Here is a 22,791-nt window from a genome sequence, read left to right as displayed (position 1 = left end):
GAATAGTCTCTACATTTTATAGGGTTCCATCAATTCCCAAGAGATGCTGCGTACTAACAGACGACAGGAAAAAGCGGTCATGCTACACTTTTCTCCAACTACACAAGTCCCTTTTTCAAGAGGGAGTGATTCACCCTCCAGAGTTTGCCAAACTTTGGTCCCATGGGATTAATAAGTGAGAGGTAAGCAACTATCTCTATCTACTAAATTTACAAATATTAACCTACTAATTATTTACTAGTGACTGATCAACTTTATACCTAAAAATGAGGACTTGTTTGCTCTATACTGTTTTTTACATTTAAAAAATATGATAGATTCTGAAACTAGGAGGAAGTTCAATCTTTACAGCCACTTGATTTATAAATTCAGAGATCTTAAAAGGGCACACAAAGTGAGGACACAACTTCTTAGAAGTTCAAGACAGCTTCACATTCAGTGCTGACAACCACAACAGATCCAAACAAACATAGGCAGGAACAGAAGAATGTGATCTATCCAGCAACAATTTATGCTGTTGTTGAGATAGCAGCAGAGTATCACAAGGCAGCTGAAAGTTCTTGACCAAAAAGGATAAACTCTGATTCAAGTCTGGAACAGATGAAGAAGACATATCATAGGGTGAAAAACATAGCAGGTGAAAAATGGAGACATCTTAATGGATTGATCTGATTAGTCCACTCTGTCTGACTATTGGTCTGGGGATGTTATCCAGAAGATATAAATCCTAAAATGTCCAAACTGGAACAGAAATTCTTCCAAAATCTGGAGGCCAACTATACAAATAAAAAATAAAACTCTTTTAATGAACAATGTAGTCATCATGCTAGCAGAAGGATGTTCAGCTTTAGGAATAAAATGGACCATTTTGTAAAGCAATAAACCAACACCAGAATTGTATCAAATCCATCAGACAAGGATGATTTGACAAAGAAATTCATGGAGCATCAGGAATAGGGAAATGATTAAGTGGGCCCACTGGAGCCAAGGTAGAATGCTTAAGTCTGGCCAAGTGTCACATGACATAACAAATTTACAGACATCTATCAATCCAAGGCCCCTAAAATATTTAGAGATTAAGTCTACAGTTTTTTTTTAATACTTCCATACTCAGCAGCTGGCAAATCACGGTAAGCCTGAAGGCCTCCAAATGATCTAGGTAAGGGACAGCAATTCTGTCTGACATACAAAACACCCACCACAGAAAAAAGGAATATTAGAGACAGGAGAAGGAAAACTACAAAGTTTAATCTTCTCCAACAAAGAATGATGCATGCAAAGAAAAAGGCCTTTTTGAAGAAAAGTATCCACTTGCGATACAGATTCTGAAGAAGCATAATGAAGTCTAGACAATGCATCAGCCTTCTAGTTCTTTTTTTCAAAGTGGAAAGTTATAAGACAATTAAAATTGGAGAAAAGCAATGTCCATCTGGCTTTTATGGGACAAAGATGCTTGGACACCCTAAGATACTCCAGGGTAGAATGGTCAGTAAATATAGTATGGCTCCCTCCAGCAAATCTCTCCACTCTTCCAAAGCACATTTAATAAACCAGTAGCTCTCTGTCTCCAACATCATAATTCTCCTCAACTGAAGTAAGTCAATGTGAATGGCAAGCCACCAGATGCATCTGGCTTTTTGCTTACTCTCTTTGTAAAAACACAACACAAATTAAAAAGATTAGATGCATCTACTTCCAAGGAGAATGGCATCTAAACATCAAGCTGGTTAAGAATAGGAGCAGAAGTAAACTCTCAGAAGTTTATCAAAGGCCCTCTGCACATCAGGTTTCCATGCAAAATGATCTTGACTCAGAGTAAGGGCTAGATTACAAGTGGAATGCAAACATTAATGCGAGTGCAGTATTGCAATATTGCAATCACGTTAATGTGTGCTTATATTTCAAGTTGAAAATAAATTTTGAGCGACTTGTAAGGGGTTGATTTGAATTTGGAAAATAAGCCAATAGAAATACAGGGACACCAATAAAAAGGGGAACCTGTACTCAAACTTCAGTGTGCTGTGGGGACAACATGAAGAAGGATTGTGTGGAAGAAAAGAAGAAGATGAGGGAGAGGACCACAGGAGAAGAGGACCTCTAGAGAAGAGGACTACCACCCTGGAGAAGAGGACCACAACTGCCGTAGAAGCGGACCATAGCCACCATGGACCCCCTGATGCTGTGGACCCTCTGCTGACCCCCTAAAGAGCTGGATTAAAGATGGTGAGTAAATCTTGGTGTTCTAGCCTTAGTTTATTTTTGAGGGGGGTTATTTTTAGTAAAGGGTTTGTTTATGTTTTAGAATAGGTTTTTTGGGGGGTTACTTTAGTTTTAGGAAAGGTTTTTTTATGGGGGTTAATTTTCGTGTAATATTTTTTTTTTTAACTTGTATTTTTTATTTTAAATTGCAGTAGGTATTTATAACTTAGGGGGTCTTAGGTTAGTGGTCAATAGAGAAGGGAATTTATTGTGATGGGGGTTGTGACAGTTTAGGGGTTAATAGAGTAGAGGGTTTATTGTGATGGGGGTTGTGGCGGTTTAGGGGTTACATAGTGTGCGAGGGGGTTGCAATCGGAAGTTTAACTTTTTGTGCATGTCAGTTTCCCTTGTGCTCAAAGTTTTTACTTTCCGACGCATGCAAAAAGTTTACTTTTAGTGAAATTAATGCTTAAGCGGGAGCGGTAATTACCGCTCCACTTGTAACCTGGCCCTAAGACCTCAGAAAGGTTCCTCAAAAAAGTGTTTAGAAAAGTTTGAGAAAAAAATAAACCACTGCATAGCTTTCTTGATTGTGGGCACCAGCCACTCAAGGGTAGCAGAGACTTTCTTTTGATCCACTTTGATATAATTAGGAGAAAGGATATATCCCAAAAATTCAACTGTATAAACAGTAAATTGGCACTTTTCCAACATAGTAAAAGACCCTTCAACCCTTAACCTGAAAAGCATTGAATTAAAATAAGTAACATGAACTTCTATGAAAGAGAGAAGATTAGAATGTTATCCAGGTAAATCACGATGAAAGAATCAAGTAAGTCTATAAAAATGCCATTTAGGAGGTGCTGAAAGGTAGCAGGTGCACTACAAAGTCCAAATTACATTACCAGATATTACCAGATATAAAATTTAATTTGCACTAGACTGTAGGCTCCTCTTAAATCAATTTCAGTAAAGGTTTTTTTGTATGTCCAGTATTCAAGGACACAGATACTGGCAAAAGGAAGCCACTGGAAAGGATGAAGTATTCAGGAAAACAGCTGCAGAGACTTGATTACCTTTCTTAGAAACTTTATTTGGTCTCACAAGGCAGTGACGTAGAAAGTGATCACATTTGCTGCAGTAAAAGCACAGTTTATAGTCACTTAATTTGGAGCGTTAAGAAGCAGAGATAGGTCTCGTAACTCCTCCAGTCTACATAGGCTCTTCCCAAGGATAACGTCCAGCAGCATCAGGAGTTTAAAAGCAATTAACAGTAAATACTAGAGAAAACCCTGAAGTTTGAGATGCAAGACTCTCTTAATTTCTTTCACACAATCCCCTGTCAATATGGACAACTAGAGTAATCATATTCTCTAAGTAATTAGGAGGACAAATCTGGGACATCCTTAAACTGTTCTGTAAGGCCTAAATATAACCAGTCAAGAATGGCAGGTGCATTCCACTCATATGCGCCAGAGAGCCTGACAAACGGACAGATCAGTCAAAATTTAAAATCTTCAGTTAAAAGTTTTTTACGGAGTCAAGAAGGCAGACCGATGGCTCCTGATTGTGTGATACCAACTGGGAAACATGGAAGAGGAAGCATGATGGTCTGGTGACCTTTTATTGTATCTACAGTTGGTGATTTGCATATAGTGAGTTACTGTCACACCGCTCCGTCTTGGCAGCAAATCTGCACTCTCCTATCATGTCCGTTGCCATGGTTGCAGCGGTTGTTGTGGCGATTACGTCATCGCCGCATGCCGCTTCTGGCCTCTGATGCCGCTCTCCTGTTTGCTGTTCTTGGCGCGAACCTGCGCCTATGTAAGTACCTCTCACTTTATTCACTTTGCCCAAGTATAGGTGTTACTATGTGTGCTTCTGGGTGTTTATTTTTCTAAACTGAACTGCTAATTGCCATATCATTACTGAACTCTGCCTGTCTCAAAACTACTCGATTGATTTACCCGAACTGCTGATTGCCTTAGTGTTACTGAACTCTGCCTGTCTCAAGACTACTCTACTGATTAACCCCTGAACTGCTTATTGTCTTATTGTTGTTGAACTCTGCCGGTCTCAAGACTACTCTGCTGATTAACCCCTGAATTGCTGACTGCCTGATTGTTGCTGAATTCTGTCTGTCCTAGACATCTCTACTGTTTAACCCCTGTATTGCTGATATTCTGGATTATTACAAAATACGAGATGTTGAATCTGCGCTGATAAATACTATTAACAAGTGGGAAAATTGAGGTTCCCCGTCCTCTAATATAAATATATAGAAAAACAAAAAAGTTATTTCACAGAGTAAAGAAAACCTTAACCCACAGCTTAAAATAGTGTGTAAAACAAATACGTTGCTTGTAGGCAATAATAAGTACCAAAAAAATTCAATTTTAAAATTTAATATTAATAATAATAACAAGAGAGTCAACAGTAAAAATCACACAATAATAAAATTATGTTTTGGGGTGGGTTTTTATTTTAAGATTAGGGGTTGGGCATTTCATAAAAGAGCTGAATGCCCTTTTAAGGGCATGAAAAAGAGCTGAATGCCCTTTTAAGGGCAATGCCCATACAAATGCCCTTTTCAGGGCAATGGGTAGATTAGGTTTTACTTTATTTTTATTTTGTGTGTTTGGGGGCTTGGGTTTCTATACTGTTAGGGGGTGTTTGTTTTTCTTTTGTAGGAAAAGAGCTGATTTCTTTAGGGCAATCACCTACAAAAGGCCCTTTTAAGGGCCCTTGGAAGTTTATTATAGATTAGGGTTTTTTATTTTGGGGTTGATTTTTTTATTTTTTTAAAAGGGTATTAGAATAGGAATAATTTTTATTATTTTGGATAATTTCGTTATTATTCATAATGGTAGTTTTTTATTTTTTTGTAATTTTAGTGTTTGTTATTTTTTGTAATTTAGGTTTTAGTGTAAGGCAGCATAGGTTTTATTTCACAGGTAAGTTTGTATATATTTTAACTAGGTTGTTAGTAAATAGTTAATAACTATTTACTACCTAGTCTACCTAGTTAAAATAAATACAAACTTACCTGTCAAATAAAACTAAAACCTAAGCTAGCTACAATATAACTATTAGTTAACTATAAAATTAGCTCTATTTAAATTATGTTAAAGTTAGGGGGTGTTAGGGTTGGGTTTAGGGTTACGGTTAGGGTTAGGTTTAGAGGTTAATAGTTTAATTTAGGTTGTTGCAATGTGGGGGGCTGGCAGTTTAGGGGTTAATAGGTTTATTTAGTGGTAGTGATGTGGGAGGCCAGAGGTTTAGGGGTTAATAACTTTATTTAGCAGCGGCGATGTCGGGGAGCGAAGAAACAGGGATTAATAGATGTATTATAGTGTGGGCAATGGGGTACGGGGAAATAGGGGTTAATAACTTTAGTATAGTGGCGGCGATGTCAGGGAGCGGCAGAATAGGGGTTAATAAATTGTATTAGTGGTGATAATGTCAGGAGCAGCAGATTAGTGGTTAATAAGTTTATTATAGTATTTGTGATGTGGGAGGGCTTTGGTTAATAGGTAGCTTATGGGTGTTTAGTGTACTTTGTAGCACTTTAGTTATGAGTTTTATGTAACAGTTTTGTTGCGTAAAACTCATAATTACTTCTCTCAGATTGCGAAACGGATCTTGTCGGTATAGGCTGCAACGCAAGCTTTTTAGCCTCACCACAAAACTTGTATTACCGGCGCTATGTAAGTCCCATGAAAAAAACGTAATTTTTACATGTGCGGGACTGACGTTGCGTTGCAGGATAAAAGGCTTGTGGTACAGCTATACTGACAAGACTTGTAATGGCTGTGGTGCTGTTTTAACGCTGAAATTACCATTTTTTTAACGTTAAAACCCGAACGCAAAACTTGTAAGCTAGGTGTTAGAAGGCTGTTAAAGGGCTAGATTACGAGTGACACTCTAGTTAGTGCTTGCGCGTTAACTTCGCTAGATGAAGGCTTTTTTTGAGTGTCGGATTGTGCACGTATTATGAGTTGAAAGTAAAAAGTTTGTACACGAAAACTAATCGGAAAAAAAGGGTAACTTAGAATATTGCAAACATGTTAACGTATACCCCCATAGACTTCAATGGAGTTCAAAAACTGGAAAATAACCTTACACTCGACCATGTATATTCAAGAGGGCTAAACCCAACATAAATTATGAATTTTTCCCATTCAAAAATTCTTCACATAAAAGAATAGTTTCTATGTATTCAAAAATAAATATTTCTATATATATATCTGATGGAATTTTGGTTAAATAAATATTTTGTTTATACCTATATATCTATGTGATTTTATATAGGTATAGATACAGTATATACAGACATATATAGGAATATCTATTTAAAAATACTTAGAACATATTTCCTTATGTGAAGAACAATGACATTTGAAATATTTACTGTAAATACATAGTTAAACACTTTATTTAAAATTAATATTGTATAAATAGTATTTTTGTAATGCATAACGGTAAACCAAAGCTCTGAAGCTGTGGTAACCCGATGCGCATTAAAATCTATTGTGTTCAAGCGAACGTGCTGATTTGCAACTTGTATTGTGAAAACTTCTTCCGACCCATGCAAAGTTCCGCAAAATATCACTTATTTCTTGCACACAAAAGTTAGCTCACCATTCGTAATCTAGCCCAATATTTAGTATGAACATTCAATATTGACATCACAAACACACTGTGACTAGTTTAGATTTTTTGGTGGGAGCAAACTGGATTACTGTGTTATTATTATTGCCTGTTAGATAAATATCACTTGGCAGCTTAGGGCTTAATGAATATAAGTACATGGGTATGTTAATCTCATGTTTATATATTTGACTTTCATGCTTTGCATATTTTCTAATTGACTAGTAGAGTTATAAACTTTACTGTAAAAAAGCAAATTTATGGTATTTTACATTTTGAACTTCCAAGAAATCCTCTGGGCATACTTTATTAGGTGGTGTTATGGGTAAGCACAAAGAATGTACACATTTCTAATAGCAATTTCAATGTCTCTTTGGTATAAAATAGCTTATTTTACCTACAGCTGTCTTCATAAAACTGGTTTAAAAAAATGAAAATCAATGTTTTGTTACCATGGGCAACAAGCAGTAATAGCAATATATTCAATATAAAGTCAGTCATCCCTGTACTTAATGACCAGTCTGTTAAAGTGTAAACCTCTTTTGGTTTCTCTTCCTAACAAACCTGTCATTGAATGTTATGAAAGACTGATCTTTTAAAGGTCCTTAGTACATAGAGATTTTCCCAGAGAGTAACATTCATTTTGAAAAGGTACTTATATGTGACCTGTGATTACAAACAGGGTCGTTTAGAAACTGTTAAAAGAATACAGGGGTCAATAATGGGAGAAAGCTTTTGAGATAAATTGTCCACTTTTCTACCAAATTTGCTAAAGGGCAAATGTTAAATACAATGCTTTTATAAGTAATAAAACTAAATGTTCACTATTGCTGGGGGATTTAGACTTAGTATACCTGAATTTCTTAGAATGTGTATTTTGGCAGGAGGGGATAAAAGTTGCTTTTGCAGTCACTGCCATGCATAAAACCATTCTCCTTAATAGCTGCATAGTATTGTATGCACACTTTTTTGTTTTATAAGTTCCTGGGTAATTATGTGTAGATATGTGTGTTTACCATTGTGCCACATAGTAAACTGCATTTGAATAATTAATAAATGTTGCTACAATATCTAGATAATGCATGTCAAATCAAGCTATTTAAGCACATATGAATGCAAAATATTCTGCTGTGAGACACCACCCTACTCATTTATCTTACAAAAGACTTAGGGGCATATTTATCAAGCTCCGAATGGAGCTTGATGCCCTGTGTTTCTGGCGAGCATGCAGGCTCGCCAGAAACAGCAGTTATGAAGCAGCCGTCACAAAGACTGCTGCTCCATAACCTGTCCGCCTGCTCTGAGCAGGAAACAGACATCGCCGGAAATCAACCCGATCGAGTACGATCGGGTTGATTGACACCTCCCTGCCGGCGGCCCATTGGCCGCAAGTCTGCAGGGGGTGGTGTTGCACCAGCAGCTGCTGGTGCAATGCTGAATACAGCGAGCGTATTGCTCGCCGTATTCAGCGAGGTCTGTCGGACCTGATCTGCACTGTCGGATCAGGTCCGACAGACCTTGATAACTAGAGGCCTGTATCTTGATATACGTTAAAAATGTATTTATTTATTTATTTATAGGTTTACCAAATAGTGCTGGGTCTGTTAAAATCCTTTAAACATCACAAAATACAAATCAAATTGTTTTCACTTTATCTGGGTGTGGGGTGCAAGTATATTGCTCTTTATTGTACTGTAATTAATAATATTATACAGCATTATATGATATATGCTGAAACTTTCATTATTTGGATAGAGCATATCGTTTTATACAACTTTCCATTTCAAATATATTATCAAATTTGCGTTTTTCTCTTGGTATCCTTTATTGAAGTGTAGGCTCAGTAGCAGCAAAGAATTACTGAGAGCTAGATGAACACATCGGATGAGCCAATGACAAATGGCATATACTGTATGTGCAGCCACCATTGCTAGTTAGTGCTTAGTAAAATATTATTGCACTTGAGTCCACCTATGTTTAGTCTTTAATAAAGGATATCAAGAAAACTAAACTGCATGAGGAAATCATGAAAGTTTTATTTTGACTTCACCATTCTTTTAACTGTTCACAGTCTCTCATAAAATTACCCATTCAAATGATTATTCTGAAATTCAAAGGCAAAGAGTCTCTGTCATCCATGAGCAGACTTGCACAACTATAAATAAGTGCTATTGAGTTCAAGACTTACACAATCAGTATATAGCACTGGTTTTCAAACCTGTCCTCAGGCCTCCCAAACAGACCAGGTTTTCAGGATTACCATGGATGACAGCAGGTAAAATAACCATGTTTACTAATCAGATGATTATTTCACCTGTGCTCCAGTTCAGATATCCACAAAATGTGGCCTGCTAGGGAGGCCTGATGAGAGGTTTGAAAACCAGGGGTATATAACAATACTAAATGGAAAAAGGGCATAAACAATGTGCATGTGACTGTGACTTCTTGTCTTAAGAAGAACTTTTTCAGGGTTAACTTGCGAATACATTTATTAACATCTATGACAGTCTCAAAAAGATTGAAATAATTTGTTGGTACAAAGCCCAAACCTAGGTGTAGTACACCTTTTTCGTCATCTGTTAAGGACTACCCAGATACATTAATTACTGTGTGATCTTGTATTTGTTCCTCTGACGATTTCCCCTTTGCCCATATATCTTGCCCCTCCTTTTTCTTTTCTTTTCCTATGCCTATGCCTTGTGCCCTTTGTTCCTTGGGAAAAACCTGCACTGTGCTATCTTGATTTGTGAATTCGACTGTATGGGGTGTGATAGATAAACCCCTATTTTCCTGGACTGCCTGAAATATTGGTGCTATTTGTCTAACAGATGTTTGTTTGCATTTACTGTAGTCTATAGCCTGTTTCTGAGGGATTGTTTGATTTGTAACCTCAGTTGTCCCATTTGAATGTGCATCTACAACTATGTTGTTAGTATCTCTATTTTTGTTTAGGGTATTATCTCCCGGTGCCAGGTGCGGTAGAACTTTTATTCTCTTCCTCAGTTGAAGATACATCTGTATCTGAGAAGGATACTTGTTTCCCTCTCTGTTCTTGCTGATTTTTGTTTTTGTTAAACCTTTTGAACTTATTTTTGTTAGAAGACCATAGATAAACCATGTTATTTTTATAGTCCAAAAGATCAGGTCAAACTTTCTAAATTTTAAAGCATCCATGTCCTCTTTTACTGAGGTGACAGTCCCTTTCAAGATGTCATCAAATTTGGTATAGTCCTTGTGGGTCAAAAATTGGTTAACATCTTTCTGTAAAGTGGTAATGTCACTGCAAAGATGTTTTAGCTGTTGTTTAGGCCTCCTGTGGCTCCAGCTAGTTACATGATAAAGTCTGAAGGCATTATGGTAATGTATGATATTAGGAAGGGCAAGACCTCCTCTTTTTATTAGTCTTTGTAATGATTTTTTAGATATGAGAGGTTTCCACCCACTCAAAATATAGGAGAATATTATGCTTCATATTTTATTAAGAATGGGTCTTGGGACCTGAAGTGAAGGTACGTAAGTTTAGGTGAAAATGAAATTTTGATTGCCGCTATTCTACCTGTCCAGGATATTTCGGAAAATTCCTACGATTCTAGTAGTTGTTTAAGAGTGTTTATTTTTTGTACAAAGTTTTTAGAGATTATGGTGGGGATATCTGGATTTAGGAAAACTCCCAGGTTTTTTAGGGAGTCAGGGGACCAACTGAGTTTACATTTGTTCTGTAACGCTTTTAGTTCAGAACCATAACTATTAACATAAAGGGCCTCAGATTTTGCTATATTAAGTTTATAAAAATGAATACTTCTAAATAGAGAAAGCAGATCGAACACTTCTGGGAGTGTGGTGTTTGGGGAGGTTAGCATTAAAGTAATATCATCTGCAAACAATGATATTTTATGATGAGTAGTTCCAAATTGCATTCCTTGAATTATGTTGTTCTGTCGAATAGCTTGTGCAAGAGGTTCCACTGCTAGGGTGAAAACAAGGACTGACAAGGGGCACCCTTGTCTTGTTCCATTGAGTATCTGAAATCCTTTGGATTTAAAGCCTACTCCGCTTACCCTAGCTGTAGGACAAGAGTATAATGCTTGCGTTGCAAAGATGAATTCCTCCAGGAGACCAAAATCCCTCAAAGTTTCCCACAAATATTCCCATCTCACTCTGTCAAACTCCTTCTCCGCATGACAGGGTGAGACAAAGAGCAAGTAAAATCTAATCACTTTTATAAAAAATGGTTACAGCATATAGGGTTAAAAAATGACGTATAATAAATCACACCATTTTACATAGAGTAAGTTAAAACAAAGGAACCTTATTAAAATATAATTGAGTAAAAAGGAGTATTAATTACTCTTTTTAATAAGTGAGGAGTGTTAGATAAAAAGTATATCTGGGTGGATCGCCCAGCACAAAGCAAGGCCGTTGGACAAATTATTGAGATAACGGGGCCTAGTTATCAAGCCGTCAACCTCAAATACGCTGGAATTCCGCAGCGTATTTGTGGCGAGGCTGATACGCCTTAGTTATCAAAGGCTCGAGACTGGCAAAAGTAGAATTTTGTGACATAAGCATCGATCCGCCGGACTCAGTCCAACACAGATCGATTCTTACGTCACTCCAGATGTTCGGCACATTCTCACTACTTTTGCTAGTTATCAAAAAACTAGCAGGTACGCTCGGCACTTTTACGGCCCAGCGTACCTGGTTTTCAAACCGCCACCCCTGGAGGAGGCGGATCCCATAGGAATCAATGGGAGTCTGACCATAGCGAAAGTACAAGTTCGCTGCTGACAGACATCCCATTCATTCCTATGGGAGCTGTCTACACCTAACACCCTAACATGTACCCCGAGTCTAAACACCACTAATCTGTCCCCCCTACACGGCCGCAACTAAATAAAGTTATTACCCCCTAAACCGCCACTCCCGGAGCCCACCGCAAGCTACTCTATACATATTAACCCCTAAACCACTGCTCCCGGAGCCCACCGCAAGCTACTCTATACATATTAACCCCTAAACCGCCGCTCCCGGAGCCCACCGCAACTATAATAAATGTATTAACCCCTAAACCGCCGCTCCCTGAACCCGCCGCAACCTATATTAAATGTATTAACCCCTATCCTGCCCCCCCTACACCGTCGCCACCTATAATAAATTTAATAACCCCTAATCTGCCCCCCCTACACCGTCGCCACCTATAATAAATTTATTAACCCCTATCCTGCCCCCCACTACACCGCCGCCACTGTAATAAAATTATTAACCCCTAAACCTAAGTCTAACCCTAACCCTAACGCCCCCCCTAACTTAAATATTAATTAAATAAATCTAAATAAATTAACTCTTATTAACTAAATGAAGCCTATTTAAAACTAAATACTTACCTTTAAAATATACCCTTATATAGCTACAATATAAATAATAATTATATTGTAGCTATCTTAGGATTTATTTTTATTTTACAGGCACCTTTCAATTTATTTTAACTAGGTACAATAGCTATTAAATAGTTATTAACTATTTAATAGCTTACCTAGCTAAAATAAAGAGAAATTTACCTGTAAAATAAAAACTAACCTAAGTTACAATTACACCTAACACTACACTATACTTTAATAAATTATTCCTATTTAAAACTAAATACTTACCTGTAAAATAAACCCTAAGATAGCTACAATATAATTAATAATTATATTGTAGCTATCTTAGGATTTATCTTTATTTTACAGGTAACTTTGTATTTATTTTAGCTAGTTAGAATAGTTATTAAATAGTTATTAACTATTTAATAACTACCTAGCTAAAAGAAATACAAAATTACCTGTAAAATAAATCCTAACTTAAGTTACAATTAAACCTAATACTACACTATCATTAAATTAATTAAATAAACTACCTACAAATAACTACAATTAAATACAATTACATAAATTAAATAAACTTCAAAGCTCTTTTACCTTACCAGCCCTTAAAAGGGCCTTTTGTGGGGGCATGCCCCAAAGAAAACAGCTCTTTTGCCTGTAAAAGAAAAATACAACCCCCCCCAACATTAAAACCCACCACCCACATACCCCTAATCTAACCCAAACCCCCCTTACAAAAACCTAACACTAATCCCCTGAAGATCATCCTACCTTGTCTTCACTCAGCCGAGCAGCGATGGAACTGAAGTGGACATCCGGAGCGGAAGAAGTTAATCATCATCCAGGCGGCACTGAAGAAAAGTCTTCGATCTGGCCGATGTCATCTTCAAAGAGGCGCTGAAGTGGTCTTCTATCCGGGCGATGTCATCTTCCAAGCCGGGTCTTGAATCTTCCTTCCGCCGACGCGGAACCTCCTTCTTCACCGACGGACTACGACGAATGAAGGCTCCTTTAAGGGACGTCATCCAAGATGGCGTCCCCTCAATTCCGATTGGCTGATAGGATTCTATCAGCCAATCGGAATTAAGGTAGGAAAAATCTGATTGGCTGATGGAATCAGCCAATCAGATTGAGCTCGCATTCTATTGGCTGTTCTGATCAGCCAATAGAATGCTAGCTCAATCTGATTGGCTGATTGGATCAGCCAATCGGATTGTACTTGAATCTGATTGGCTGATTCCATCAGCCAATCAGAATTTTCCTACCTTAATTCCGATTGGCTGATAGAATCCTATCAGCCAATCGGAATTGAGGGGACGCCATCTTGGATGACGTCCCTTAAAGGAGCCTTCATTCGTCGTAGTCCGTCGGTGAAGAAGGAGGTTCCGCGTCGGCGGAAGGAAGATTCAAGACCCGGCTTGGAAGATGACTTCGCCCGGATAGAAGACCTCTTCAGCGCCTCTTTGAAGATGACATCGTCTGGATCGAAGACTTTTCTTCAGCGCCGCCTGGATGATGACTTCATCGGATGGAAGATTTCTTCAGCGCCGCTTGGAGGATTAACTTCTTCCGCTCCGGATGTCCACTTCGGTTCCATCGCTGCTCGGCTGAGTGAAGACAAGGTAGGATGATCTTCAGGGGATTAGTGTTAGGTTTTTGTAAGGGGGGTTTGGGTTAGATTAGGGGTATGTGGTTGGTGGGTTTTAATGTTGGGGGGGTTGTATTTTTCTTTTACAGGCAAAAGAGCTGTTTTCTTTGGGGCATGCCCCCACAAATGGCCCTTTTAAGGGCTGGTAAGGTAAAAGAGCTTTGAAGTTTATTTAATTTAGAATAGGGTAGGGCATTTTTTTATTTTGGGGGGGTTTGTTATTTTATTAGGGGGCTTAGATTAGGTGTAAGTAGCTTAAAATTGTTGTAATATTTTTAACATGTTTGTAACTTATTTTTTTATTTTTTGTACTTTAGTTAGTTTATGTAATTGTATTTAATTGTAGTTATTTGTAGGTAGTTTATTTAATTAATTTAATGATAGTGTAGTATTAGGTTTAATTGTAACTTAGGTTAGGATTTATTTTACAGGTAAATTTCAGTTTATTTTAGCTAGGTAAGCTATTAAATAGTTAATAACTATTTAATAGCTATTGTACCTATTTAAAATAAATTGAAAGGTACCTGTAAAATAAAAATAAATCCTAAGATAGCTAGAATATAATTATTATTTATATTGTAGCTATATTAGGGTTTATATTATAGGTAAGTATTTAGTTTTAAATAGGATTCATTTAGTTAATAATAAAAATATTATTTAGATTTATTTAATTAATATTTAAGTTAGGGGGCGTTAGGGTTAGGGTTAGACTTAGGTTTAGGGGTTAATAATTTTATTACAGTGGCGGCGGCGTAGTGGGAGGCAGGATAGGGGTTAATAAATTTATTATAGGGGGCGACGGTGTAGGGGAGGCAGATTAGGGGTTAATAAATTTATTATAGGTGACGACGGTGTAGGGGGGGCAGGATAGGGGTTAATAGGTTTAATATAGGTTGCGGCGGGTTCAGGGAGCGGCGGTTTAGGGGTTAAACTATTTATTTAGTTGCGGAGAGGTGCGGGATCAGCAGGATAGGGGTTAATAACTTTATAATAGAGGGCGACAGTGTAGGGGGGGCAGGATAGGGGTTACTAGGTATACTGTAGGTGGCAGCGGTGTCCGGGAGCGGCGGTTTAGGGGTTAATACATTTATAAGAGTTGCGGCGGGGTCTAGGAGCAGCGGTTTAGGGGTTAATACATTTTTAATAGTTGCGGCAGGGTCTAGGCGGCGGTTTAGGGGTTAGTATCTTTATTTAGTTGCGGGGGGCTCCGGGGGCGCTGGTATAGGGATTGAACAGTGTAGTTTAGTGTGAGTGCTTAGTGACAGGCTAGCAATAAAGCTGGGAAAAAGCCGAAGAGCAGCGAGATCGGATGAGTGATAACTGTCACAGTCCGCTGCTCATCGCCCCGCGGCTTTTTGACAGTTTATTTGCTAACTTAGGCATATTTTTTCAGGTCCGCGGCGGCGATGTGAGGCGAGCTTAGGCGGGCGTATTGGGCCGGCGAAGCCAGAAAAGTAGACGGCTTTATAACTACCCCCCAACGTGTTCAGTTTAGAACATCAACACATTATTTTCTCACAGTATAATAAGCTGTTTTTATAAACTATAATAAACCATTCTTAACAAAATGGATGACTAAAGACAAAATGGCGTCAGTATTGCTAAATATATTCTAACATTCCAACCTTTTATTCTACCAGAATAACATACTATGAAAATTGAATGACTATATAAAAGGCACAGAAAATAAATAAATCTATTAACAACAATATAGACCTAATACTACAGTATAACATGAATCTATGTGATAATACTGTAGAGAAATGTATTCACATTTCCTGCTATAATATATAGACACAATTTAAAAAGCTGAATAGGCCAATAGGGCACAATTTGTCACTGCACATTGGTACGGTCTCTCTAATTTTCCCTGTCTACCTCCCAGCATCCCCAAACTACTGGTCTATCTGCACAAAGACCCAACCAGCCCCCTATCTACCCACAAACAACGCTGCATCTTTATTTCTCAACCTGCATAGATAGCATCCCCAAATAGCATCAACAGTTTCCTGCTCTGTGCACTCTCCACAGTAAAGCATGACATGGGAACAGGACAAGTATCTCTGGGTGGCCTCTAATCACTTTAAGTCTTTGTCCTCGTAGCACTCCACCTCCCTCAGACACTCTGCTTCAATACCATAGTCCATTTGCAGTAGGGGTGCTTTGCAAGTGTCCATCTGCAGGTACATGCTGGAAGTCTGATGGTTTGTTCATGGGGTAGACAAGGAAAGCCGGTGAGTCTTTATAGCAAGCAGACACTCAAGTCAGAAAGAGTCTAAGAAGGTAACAAAACAGCACAAGATGAGCACACATCCTGATACAATCACAATTATGTCCAATAAAACTTCTTTCACCTTTTTTTGTAAGCATCACCATTACCTTTAATAGCTTAACTTATCCTATGTCATTTAAAACCAGGAACACATTGTGGATATATATATTACAAACTAAATACATTGATTATACTTTTACAGAGAATAACTCACAGCTTCTCTATACAATGGAAATGATACTTTAAACATGAATACTAAGCAAGTAAAAACTGCTAGACTTCATCAAGAGGCAGCAAAAATGAAAAATAAAACAGTCAATAAAAACATTTTCTTTAAAATTAATTTCTTCACACTTTCTCTTTGAACTACTAAAAAAATAACCTAGTGTTGCTTTATTCTGCAAAGCTACTATATGTAATACGTTAATTCTACAAAATGATCTTAAAAGAATCAGCTGTCTCATCTGATATAGACACTACTAATTTAATAATTATTTTATGTAACCTAAATTCTCTCGCACTCCTGTATGAGGAAAGAATACAATCATAACATTATTAAAACTGCAAAATCTTTTAAAGGTAAACACATCTTAATGGTTAGATAATTCATTTCACTGACAAACACCTGGAATTACAAAACTCAAATTGCAGATACCTACCAGTTAATAAAGGGAAAAATACATTTGCTTTCACAACACAGATCCAATAAGAGGCATTGTAGGTAGAAAATATACCATCAATACCATTATAATTATACTACTCCCAAAACTCATATTTCTCTGTATAATTGATATAAATTTCTAGCTGAGATGTGTCCTCACTCTCTTTATTTCAAGTAGTTTGATAATGTACTATGGAATGATTACAATGGGAAATTCCTACAAAAACTTCCTACTCTCATACCTTTCTCCCCTGCAAGACACATGTATCCCTTCTTCGCTTAAAGATTAAGGGCGGTATAGAAACATGGATGCACCTTCTGTGTTCTACAATGGTGAAGGGTCTAGAATATTCTGAGATATTGCAGCAGTTTATTTAAACTATAAATGTGCAAACATATTCTCTATACTCAGTGGGCCATTCAATAGGTTACAATACTGCAAGGTTTAGAGTTACACTTATCTGGAGGGTTACTTTGTTTAAGTACATAAACTACAATCGGCTAGATTACGAGTTTTGGGTTATGAGTCAAAAAGTCTCATAACACTGCTTTTTCACTACCGATGGTATTAAAAGTTTCCGTAGCACAACAAATATCACCATCTACGCTCAAATCCCTACCGCTCACAGAGACCCAGTAGTTAATGATATATTGATAACAAAAATATCCACAAATCACTTCAAAAACATTACACAAAGTACACTTACACTCATACAAACACTCGACAATATTTATTTTTCATGTCAAAATAGAACGGATCAAAGTTACGAGATTTCGGGTGTTTGAAAAAAATGCACACAAACCCATTTTACATTGACTTACATAGACATACGGGAACATACACTCATCTAGCTACATCTAACAACAAATATTATCACATAGATACACAAATCGATACATACAAACAGTATACAGCACATTATCTACACAAAACATTAGTTTATTATGAAATTAACACGATTTAGCTACTTTTTTACAGAAGGACATGACGTCACTCACTTTACGCTCAACACAAGTGTTGGATTTTATTTCTCTGGAAATTTCTCTCCTCCATTGACTTATATGGGGAAGACGTGCTCGTGCACGTGACCGTCTGATTTACCTAATGCACGCAAAATTCGTAGACTTTAAAACTCGTAATACCATAGTTAGAATTGGGGTGCTAATTCATTCATTCTTGCGTTAGTCCCGCTAGGACAAATAGATCAAGAAATTACTATTTTCCTTTAATGTTATGGCTTTTACTTGTGTGAACATCACTACAACATCACATTCTTCAATGCAATTACATTACATCAACTAGAAATCACCATCAATTCTATCATCAACAATACGAAATCAGTTTTAAAAATTAAATGATATTTAAACGGACAGAAAATTATTTTTGACATTTCAGTATTCACAAACAGTAGCCAATTGTAAACACGTCTCATTTACGTCTATTATAGCATTTCATTTATTCAACTCATATGCTTGGATGAACAGCATATCTACATAGGCTCACCAGATGATGATTGATGGATGCACATACATGACTTTTGGCATTGACTCATACATGTGCATTGATATTCAGGCAAAAAAAAGCATGAACAATGAACACATTTACATCATACAAATACATTGGAAGGTTGCTTAACATTGGATTCTCTCTCAGAATCATGAAACAGAAAATAGGGATTTAGTGTCCCTTTAACATCACGATTCACTCATAATATACCATTAGGAATTACGTACAATAATAACTTATCATTAGAAAATATTAGAGCTGTCACTTTTTTGGAAGGAACAATAATGCTACACTGCTTTATATAAATCATCATATGTGGGAGAGAATCACAATACATACATAGATGTACATAACACATCACACAACAACAAAGCACACATTTATCTTTTTAATCAGCACACAATAAGAATGTTGAAAAATCCAACAAGAGAATGAAGATTTGCAAACTAGACAGGCATGTTGCTAATATGATGATGTCATTCTAAGCTTCAACCATACAGATTACAGCCTTAGGACTGTACCGCCCCTTTCAGCAGTTTCTCACTCAATACTACATATACGTAAACGAGAGTTTGGAAGATCTTCACTATTATTGCAATTACAATGGGACAAGTAAAATATTGACATCTCGCAAATCACTTATATATACAATATTATAGATGTCAGCCAGAAGATTGTCATTATTATTGAGATTTCAATGGGACATGTAAAATATTGACATCTCGCCAATCACTTATATATAGAATATTATAGATGTCAGCCGTTACTTTATCATTTTGAAACAATATTGCAGCAACATTGATTGATCAGATTCTATGCCATGTCTATGCACATTATACACAAATATGCACTTTCAATAATGTTAGTGTGGACGTGTGCTTTTTACTATAAGATTGTGTTTAATAAGTATTTGTTATGCATATGAACAAACATTACGAAGATGCACTGTATATGTTATATTTTACACTTTCACATTACGATTCATTGGGGGGGAAATAAATTTCATCAAACACTTAAAAAAACGCCCACTTTGAAAGCATTCGCGCCGCTCACATACAATCAAGTTTATACAATCAGCAATCATTACAAACACATTACCATTGGACATATTGCACTATAAATCCCCTAAACAACATGGCCAAAGCGTCCCTTGTGATCGACATTGTATCAAATCACTTTTGTGTTTTTTTCATACCTTATTACTAGTGATGTTGCGAACCTAAAATTTTGCATTCGCGAATGGCGGACGCGAACTTCCACAACTGTTCACGAACGGGCGAACCGGGCGAACCGCCATAGACTTCAATAGGCAGGCAAATTTTAAAACCCACAGGGACTCTTTCTGGGCACAAGAGTGATGGAAAAGTTGTTTCAAGGGTACTAACACCTGGACTGTGGCATGCCGGAGGGGGATCCATGGCAAAACTCCCATGGAAAATTACATAGTTGATGCAGAGTCTGGTTTTAATCCATAAAGGGCATAAATCACCTAACATTCCTAAATTGTTTGGAATAACGTGCTTTAAAACATCAGGTATGTACACTACTGTTACACCAGATATGAGTTGCACTGGGGTGACACTGTTCCCTGGCAGGCAGGCACTTAAACGCACATGTGTGAAGGAAACTGACTGCTATTATTTAACACAGTCAAAAAAGTGTTTTTTTTTTTTTAAATCTACACTACTGTTACACCAGATATGAGTTGCACTGGAGTGACACTGTGCCCTGGCAGGCAGGCACTTAAACGCACACGTGTGAAGGAACCTGACTGTTATTATTTAACACAGTCAAAAAAAGTGTTGTTTTTTTTTACATCTACACTACTGTTACACCAGATATGAGTTGCACTGGGGTGACACTGTGCCCTGGCAGGCAGGCACTTAAACGCACACGTGTGAAGGAAACTGACTGTTATTATTTAACACAGTCAAAAAAGTGTTGTTTTTTTTTTAAATCTACACTACTGTTACACCAGATATGAGTTGCACTGGGGTGACACTGTGCCCTGGCAGGCAGGCACTTAAACGCACACGTGTGAAGGAAACTGACTGCTATTATTTAACACAGTCAAAAAAGTGTTTTTATTTTTTACATCTACACTACTGTTACACCAGATATAAGTTGCACTGGGGTGACACTGTGCCCTAGCAGGCAGGCACTTAAACGCACACGTTTGAAGGAAACTGACTGCTATTATTTAACACAGTCAAAAAAGTGTTGTTTTTTTTAAATCTACACTACTGTTACACCAGATATGAGTTGCATTGGGGTAACAGTGTGCCTGGCAGGCAGGCAATTAAACACACACGTGTGAAGGAAACTGACTGCTATTATTTAACACAGTCAAAAAAGTGTTGTTTTTTTAAATCTACACTACTGTTACACCAGATATGAGTGGTGGCACTGGGCAAGTGGGCACAGTATACGCTGTGAGCCTGACACACACGCTGGCAGGCAGGCAACTGCAATTAGATTACACAGAAAAAAAAAGCAGGGCTTTTTGGGGTGCTGTCCTTACAGCAGAGATCAGATGAGTCTTTCAGGACTGTAGTGGACACTGAATACACTAGCCTAGCTATAAATTTCCCTACTAAATCAGCAGCAGCTACACTGTCCCTGCTCTCACTAACAATGCAGCTTCCGAATGAATCTAAAATGGATGCTGTCCAGGAGGTAGGAGGGTCTGGGAGGGAGGGTCTGCTGCTAATTGGAATGTGCCTGCTGACTGTGAGGTACAGGGTCAAAGTATTACTCAATGATGACGAATAGGGGGCGGATCGAACATCGCATATGTTCGCCCGCCGCGGTGAACGCGAACATGCTATGTTCGCTGGGAACTATTCGCCGGCGAACAATTTGCGACATCACTACTTATTACTCCTTGTGTGTTTGCTCTGCTGTTTGACTTTGTGCTGTTTGTCTTGGAAAATATGGATGATCCGCAGTTAGTTGGTGCTGGTGCTGTTGCACGAGTTGTGTTCAACCTAATCAGGCGTGCTCGGCATCTCCAAGAAAGACAAAGGGCTCGGCTGGTTAGAGGTCCTCATGTTGAAAGGGTGAGGCCCACCTTGGATAACATGAGCAACTTTGAGGTTTATGACAAGTATAGGCTCAATCGCGATCAGCTCATTAGCCTTTACGATGTACTTAAACCTCATCTGGAGCCACGTAGACGTGTGCGGACTGCAATCCCTGGCATGACCAAGATGCTAAGTTGCATATATGTCCTGGCCACCGGAAGTTTTCAATCCGGAGAGGGGTACATGCATGGGCTGTCTCAGGGTACCTTCTCTGTGGTTTTTGACAACTTTCTGGACGCCATGGTATGAGTCAGTAAGCTTTATATAGGATTCCCTCAAAATGATGGCGATTGGAGGTGCACTGTGTGCTCCAGCAGATGACCAGTCCTTCCAAAATCGCAAACACTTCTATAGTCTCAACGTGCAGTTTGTTTGCGACGCACAGATGCGGATTATGCAGGTGTGTGCGAATTTTGGTGGGGCTTGTGGTGGCAGTTTGAGGGCAGACAGTTTCCCCATGGGTGGCTTGTTGGGGAGTACTTGTGCACAACATGGTTAATTAGCTAGACAATTGCCACTGTAATCTTCAAAAACAGTTGTGTTTTTGTAATGTGCAAAATGTGCAGCTATATGATGCACTGTAACCATTTAATTGTCTCTTTCAGCAAATGTCTAGTTTTAGCTCCAAACAGATATGTAGCATGTCCTAGCTTAAATGTGCAGCTCTAGGATGCAATTTAACCATTTATTTCTCTTTTAGCAAATGTCTCGTTTATGCGAAAAACGCATATGTAGCATGTCCTACCTTAAATGTGCAGATATAGGATGCGCTTTAACCATTTCATTGTCTCTTTTAGCAAATGTCTAGTTTTAGCTCCAAACAGATATGTAGCATGTCCTAGCTTAAATGTGCAGCTCTAGGATGCAATTTAACCATTTCTTTATTTTTTAACAAATGTCTCGTTTATGTTAAAAACGCATATGTTTTATGTCCTACCTTAAATGTGCAGATATAGGATGTGCTTTAACCATTTAATTGTCTCTTTCAGCAAATGTCTAGTTTTAATTCCAGATATGTAGCATTTCCTAGCTTTAATGTGCAGCTCTAGGATGCATTTTAATCATTTATTTCTCTTTTAGCAAATGTTTTGTTTATGCGAAAAATGCATATGTAGCATGTCCTACCTTAAATGTGCAGATATAGGATGTACTTTAACCATTTAATTGTCTCTTTCAGCAAATGTCTACTTTTAGCTCCAAACAGATATGTAGCATGTCCTAGCTTAAATGTGCAGCTCTAGGATGCAATTTAACCATTGCTCTCTCTTTTAGCAAATGTCTCGTTTATGCGAAAAACGCATATGTAGCATGTCCTAGCTTGAATGTGCAGATATAGGATGCGCTTTAAACATTTAATTGTCTCTTTCAGCAAATGTCTAGTTTCAGCTCCAAACAGATATGTAGCATG

The sequence above is a fragment of the Bombina bombina genome, chromosome 3 (genome assembly GCF_027579735.1).
Source record: "Bombina bombina isolate aBomBom1 chromosome 3, aBomBom1.pri, whole genome shotgun sequence".
Taxonomy (NCBI): domain Eukaryota; kingdom Metazoa; phylum Chordata; class Amphibia; order Anura; family Bombinatoridae; genus Bombina; species Bombina bombina.
The sequence above is the reverse complement of the archived record's forward strand: the minus strand, read 5'-3'. Positions refer to the sequence as shown.